Raw genomic sequence first — 7,091 nt, forward strand, 5'->3', positions numbered from 1 at the left:
TCTTGGCTGGGGCTGGTTGGCTCTAAGGCACCATTCTGGAGCATCTGGGGACCTGCCTGGCCCTTGGTGTCAGTCAGAGCAGCCTCAGGGCTGCTCTAAATGATGCTCTGCTGCCTAGGGCCCCTGGGAAAGCAGCTGACAGCAGTGCTATGCCCTCTTCCTGCCCCAGCATGTCCCTTATGCCCAGGGCTGGTGCACAGGCTGGGGAGGCCCTGGCACAGTGGGGATTCCTACCAGTTCCACCTGTTTAAGCTGCTGGAGCAGCACAAGGGGCCAGATTCTGAAGGCCAGGATCTTTTTAATCAGTTCTCTATTTCAGAGCAAGATGCCAGGTGAGGGGCTCAGCCCAGAGCCCTCCCTCTTGGCTGTTGCAGCTGCAACACAGAGGGGCCATGCATGCTACTGCAGAGCGATGGACTGGGGAGGCCGCTTGAGTTAAACTTGGGGTCAGGAGTGGCTCTCCAGGCCCCTCCAGCTCTGCTCAGAGCCTGATGGGGAAGCAAATCTCACTCTCAGCGAGGATGACAGACCCTAGAGGCTGAGGGCTCAGTTCACCATTGCCGTGCAGCCTCTGGCACCAGTGAACCCCCAAACCCATTCTCATGCAGCAGCCTTGGTCGGGCGTGCAAATAAACATGTGAGGTGCAGAGCAGTGTGATTCCACAGCCGCCCAGGGCTCGCTGTCTGCACGCCAGGAGCCTGTTGGGACCTTCCAGCCTCTGCCCAAGGAACAGCCTCATGCGGCCTTCCTCCCCACTGCCGCCTCCTCCATGGAGCGCTAAGAGCTCTCCGTGCTGGGGCTTGTCATCAGCACACACCAGAATGAAAGGTGAGAACCTCGTTACTAGTCTAGATTGATGCACACTTCTATTTTCGAGCTCATCAATCATGCTATTAAATAATAATGAGATTCCAGTGCTCCCTGCTGGTGGAGTGGCTTTGTCTGGCAGCACGTTCATTACCCAGATTAGCTCCCACTCTTCCTGCAAGAAATCTGCCCAGCAAACAAGCCCTGTCAGAGCCGCTTCGAGGCCCCGTAATCCTCCCCCGTCACAAATCAGATCGTGCGGCCAGACGTGGCGCATGCTGGCCTGGCCTGTGGGACCTCAGACAGGCTTGCAGTGGGTCTGCCCTGCCTGTGTGTACTGACTGAACCCTTCGTGGCTGCCTGGCACTGCAGGCTGCAGAGGCCGTAGAGATTTGAAGGGGCCACACAAAGAAACACCCAGGCAGAAGAGCCACAGAGCTCAGTTCACAGGGTGGGTAGAAGCACGGAGGAGAGGCCAGAGATGGTTTAAAATGCTGCCACATCAGGGGGCTTGGCTTGTTCTCCCTCTTCTCTGCCATAAATCCAGTGGCTCCTAGGGCTTCAGGGTAGGACTCGGATCCATGGCCCACAGCGCTCAAGAGAAGCAGCTGGGAGAAGCCAATGCACAGCAGGAGCTGGGGAAAAGGACCAGAATGCAGCATAATCCACGAGCCACAATGGAAATTTTGTTTGCCTGACAGTTAGCGGGGAGTCATGATGGGTATCTTTGAACTGGAAGGATGCTGCCCCACACTGGGCACTGCTGGTGTAGGATAATGCTAAGGAGTTTTCTGACCTACCCCACCCAGAGCCTCTGCCCCAGGTGTTGCTGCAGGGGTGGGAGTTTTACGTTGGGGTTGCCCCATCGTGTTGAAGCCAAGCCCAGAGCTAATAGCCCCATTTTCACAGTCCCAGCTTGTAGATGTGCAGACTCACCCCTGCGGCACCTCCTGCTGAGTGTCGTCGGGAATTAGCTCACTGCCAGCCAGGAGCGCCCTCTGCAGGCCGGTGATCCACCTGTCCTCTTGGCCCCTGTGTCCCTCCCTGGACCCCAGTGCCCTTTTAACTGGGGCACTGCCCCCAGCAGTACCCCACCAATCTGGGTATCCCCTCCCTGGGGAACCCCCAACCCCTATCCCCACTTCACCTCAGTCTTCACTATTGCCCAGTCTCCATCTAGCCCCCACGCCCTGGGGCAGACTGCAATATCAGCCACTCATCATCAGCAAAGGGGTTGGACCTGCTGCCTTGGCCTACCCCTGGGCTGCCCTCTGCAACCCCCAGTACCTCTTGGCCTTATGCTAGGCCGCAGCCTGGGGCTTTCCAGGCAGGAGCTCCCCAGCTCCTCTGCCTTTCCCCAGCCCTGCTTCACCCAGGTACCCTGTTTCTAGCTCCCTGCAGCCAGGCCCTTCTCCCTCTACAGCCAGAGGGAGACTAACTGGGTTCCTGGCTCACTGGGACCTGGCCACAGCTGGGCCTGCTTTCTTCCAATCAGCCCAGGCTTCTTGCCCCAGCCACAGCCCTCTCCTGGGCTGTTTCAAGCCCCGCAGGGCAGGAGCGGGTAATCGCTCTGCTACACTGCTGAAATGCACACGCTCTGCAGCTTCACCTGGGAGGTTTCTCAGCTTCGCACAGGAGGCAGTGTTTCCTAGTGGGTAGGTCAGGGGTTCAGCAGACCTGGGCTCTAGTCCTGACTGTACACTGGTTTGACGGTTGACCTTGGACAGTATCAGAGGGGTAGCTGTGTTACTCTGGATCTGTAAAAAGCAACTACCTTGGACAAATCACTTTCCTGCCCTGTGCCTCAGTTTCCCCATCTGTAAAAAGGGGATAATGCTACTGACCTGCTTCATAAAGCAGCCCTAGAGCTGCTGATGATGAACAGTGCTCTATAAGGGCTGTAATATATGTAAAAACAGCCACACTAGGTCAGGCAAAAAGTCCATCAGCCCAGTATCTGTCTTCAAACAGTGGCCAGTGCCAGGTGCCCCAGAGGGAAAGAACAGAACAGACAATCACCAAGTGATCCATCCCCTGTCGCCCATTCCCAGCTTCCAGCATATCACTCCCTGATAACAGAAAGCCCCTTCCCCAAATAACCCAAACAGGACACAGTCCCCTGGGAAAGCAAACAGCTGGAATTCGAAGCCGAGCTCAGGGCAGGCTGCTGGCTTCAGTTCCCCACTGCCCTGCACCGCATGTGGCTATTCACACCACGATGAAGTGATGCAGTGAGGATTTACGCTGCCTCTCACTCTGCCCTGGGGGTGCTGCTGTGAGCGTCCCCATCAGATCAGAGACCCCAGCACTGCACCTCCCGCAAACAGCAGCTCCTGGCATAGCTGTGAGCTCAAAAGGTACCGTGCACACCTACGACGTTACATAAGTGCTTATTTATAATACTCGGAGGCTGCAGATTCTCCTGCACGTGGCTTCACAGAGGGGAGCTGAGGCCTCTTGCCCTCCAACACGATGCCCCTGCAGCCTCACTAGCCTTAAGGAGGCCGGAGGTAGCAAACGTGTAGCAGCAGCGCCGGGGGGAGGGGGGCAGTGCCTGCCCATTGCTTTGAAGATGCAAGCACTGAGTATAGGGATTAATGACAACATCTTATTCCCCAAGTTCTGCCTCTTGCGACAAACCCACGTGCAAGTCGGTGTGACTGTGCTGCAGCCGCTCACAGCTCCATGGCAGCACAGGGCTTAGAAATCAGATCCTCCTGAGCCCAGGCCCCTGCCTCCTCAGCTAAAGAACATCCATCAGCTGTTAGCAGTGCAGGGGCTATGACACACAGCTAAACTGTGCTAATACTGCCCAGTAGCGGGGTTGGGAACCCAAGGGATACCAGATGGGTCATGACATAAAATAATTCAGTGAAACTTTCTACTCAGATCCCTGCTGGCTCCCTGCACGCACTGACTGCAGGGGTCATCCCGTACAGGGCCAGGGGCTGGATCAGCACCTGGGGTGGTTAGAATCAAGATTAGTGATTTTGGGGGCCAAACAGGAGACAGCTGAAAGGGGCCTTATCCTCAGGGGTGGTGGGGTTCTTAGCACTCACTGTAATCAGGCATCTTTGGGGTGTCTCAGGTCAGGCTCCCAAACTCCCTTCTCCTTTGGAAGACCTTGGCTTTTGTGTTGAGCAAACTCCAGCTGTCTCCCTGTGCGAGCTCAGCTCCAGCCTGGGGGATCTTCCCCTTTTAAGTGCAAAGCCAGAGGCACCAGCCCACCGCTTCAAATTCCAGAGCGCAGGCTACAAAGGAGCACTGGAAGGAGGAAGAAGCCGGCTGTCCAGCTCCCTCTGAGTCTAACAGCCCTGTCCCTTCTGTGGGATCCCCCCCCCAGCCCCTCCGCCTCCACAGGAGCACCCCAGCTCCGTAAGCAAAGGGGGCAAGGGGAACTCATCAGGCTTGGACATTGGGGTTCTCAGCAAGCCCTGGGGAGCAACTCCTGGTGGCTGCATGCGTGGGCCCCACGTTCTGTGCCACTCGGGTTAGGTAAACGTTTGGAGCTGGGTGCATGAGGCCCAGCTTGGGGAGACACTACACATGCCGTCTCTCATTCGGCCAGTGCACTGACATAGCCACAGTAGCACAGGCCCCAGCTTGGACTAGTCACCCAGGAACGTCCCCACAGGGTCCGATGGGTTTGTGTCCCTCCCGCCATGCGCTGCTGTCATGCTACCACATCTGCCCTCTGTTTGCAGCGCTTGAGCTGAACTAGCAGGAGCCCAGCCCCAGCGCCGCCTGCAGACGTACCTCAGCGATGCCAGAGCAAACAAGGTGCTTTTTTTCCTGCTTCCCAACCCCCGGGTGGGACCCTGCTCCTGCTGGCTTGGGCTGTATGCCTGGGGACAAAGGGGCTGCAGGCCAGGTCCCGCCCATAGGGACCTTCTGCTGCTTTGCACAGGGGCAATCAGGTGGGATTTCATACACACTCCTGTCGGGATGCACAAGAGCCATCTCCCTGTCCCAGTGCTGGGCTGACTCCTGCAGGCTGGAGGGGAAGGGAAAGCACGAGGGCTGGTTTGCTGCTGGCACCAGCATCTCCAGACTCCGAGCGTCTCAGGAGCAGACCTGCATAGGTGCTGGGACTAGGGGTGCTGCTGCACCCTTCCCCCCCCCCCCGGCTTGAAGTGGTTTCCATTATAACCAGGGTTTACAGTTTGGTTCAGTGGCTATCAGCCCCCCCCACACACACATTGTTCCAGCCCCCCTGCAGACCTGTGGGTGAGAAGGTGTTGAGTTCGCACAGTCGGGCCAGAGTCGCACACTCATGAACACGGCCTCCCTCCTCTCCCCCCAGCTCCAGGAGCTCTCCCTTCATAAGCCAAAAGAAAGGGGGCCAGGTCATGTGTCCTGCAGTGGGGCACAGAACCACCCCTCTGCATCGGATCCCCCCTCAAGGGCACCTCCCCTTGCCCTGACCCCCTGGTGCTCTGCTCAAAGGTTGGTGACTAGCTTGGGAGGGGCCCCAGGGCCACTGGAAAGACCCTGCCAGCGCCACTGCTGTGGAGCCCTAGGATCCTGCCACCAATGAGGAGGCTTCCTGCAGATGGGGCCTGCGTCATAGCCACTGGTCTTGTTGCAGGAGGGTCCCCCCACTTCCCCGATGGAACGATCTTAGGAAAGCTCCATGCAAGGGAGATCCTCACTGAGCTCTCTGCTACCCCAGATGCTTTGAGATGCCCAGGAGTGGATAATCTCAGAGTTACCCAGAGGAGAAGTCCCTTCCTAGTCCCCATCAGAGCAAGGGTGACTCCTGCTCAAAAACTGCAGGGCTTGTATCCCTCCTAGGCTCTTGACCTCCTATGATGTCATGTGGCAGCGAGTTCCGCTGGTTTATTACATGTGTAAAGTATTAGCTTCTAGCCACTTGCCATTTTATTCCCCGTGATGGTGAGTTATGAAAAGGTAAGAAAAACTACCAAGCTACCTTTGCTATTTGATAGTTGTTTGCAGTGTTGTTGTAGCTGTGTAGGTCCCAGGGTACGAGAGAGACGAGGTATCTTTTATTGGACCAACTTCTGTTGGTGGCAGGTACAAGGTTCCGAGCCCCCCAGAGCTCTTCGTCACGCTGCTTCCTTCCCCAGCCCTGAAGAGCAGCTCTGTGTAGCTTGAAATCTTGGACCTTCCACCAGCAGATGTTGGTCCAGTAACAGATATTACTTCACCTACTTTCTCTCTCCCTTTGCTACTCTGTTCAGTCCCCTGGGTCCATGCCCTTCGGATGCATTTTCTCGCTAAACCAGCCAGTCCCAATCTTCCCCATTGCTCTTCATATGGAAGTCTCTTGAGGCTCCATATTATTTTGGTCGCTCATATATTAGCCTCCTCTATTCTGCTCTCTCTCTTTCAGTGACCCGGTTGCATGCTGCGTTCCAAGGAAGGGCATCCCCTTGATCTGTACCAGGGCTTTCCAATATTGGCAGGATTCTTCTCCTTCCTATCCCTTAGGCAGCTTAACATCTTGTTTGCTTTTCTGGCTGTGGCTGCGCCTTGAGGAGAAGTCTTCACTGAGCTGCCCAGAGCTGCCATCGGAGAGATTAGTTAATTTATGACCCAGCAATGTCTCTGAGTAAATCAAACTATTCTTTCCAATGTGCTTTGCCTTGCATTGGTCTGCTGCCTGCTGACAGAATGCTCGGCGGCTAGTAACACCCTTTGAATAACAGCAGACTGTAGCTGGCCTACTTAGATATAAAAATCTTTCTGAAACTATTGTCTCGCTGTGTTAGGTACTTACCTGGTCCCTGTGGCCAGAGCATCTGAGCGCTTCGCAATCTTTAATGTTAACCTTCAGCTACCCTGGCAGGCAGGGCAGCACTACGAGACCTGTTCTCTAGCTGCAGAACTCAGGCACAGAGACACGACGGGACTTGCCCAAGGTCACCCAGACAGCCTGTGTCAGAGCTGGGAATTGACTCTAGGGCTGCCGAGCTAGCCCCAGACCACTCGATTGCTGCCTCGCCTTTTGTGTTATCCAGCGCGCTCCGTGTATCACACGGGGCACTAGGTAGCTGCATATGACAATGCCACACCAACAGCCAGGAGACTCCCCTGGGAATGTATCTGTGCACTTACCTGTAAAACACAACATTGTCCACAACGCTGAATAGTCAGCTGGTTCCCTGCTCTAGCAGACAATTGCACCTTCCACTAGGGCGACCAGACAGCAAATGTGAAAAATCAGGACAGGGGATGGGGGGGGTAATAGGAGCCTATATTAGAAAAAGACCCAAAAATCGGCTGTCCCTATCAAATCGGAACATCTGGTTACCCTACC

The sequence above is a fragment of the Mauremys mutica genome, chromosome 20 (assembly GCF_020497125.1).
Source record: "Mauremys mutica isolate MM-2020 ecotype Southern chromosome 20, ASM2049712v1, whole genome shotgun sequence".
Lineage (NCBI taxonomy): Eukaryota > Metazoa > Chordata > Testudines > Geoemydidae > Mauremys > Mauremys mutica.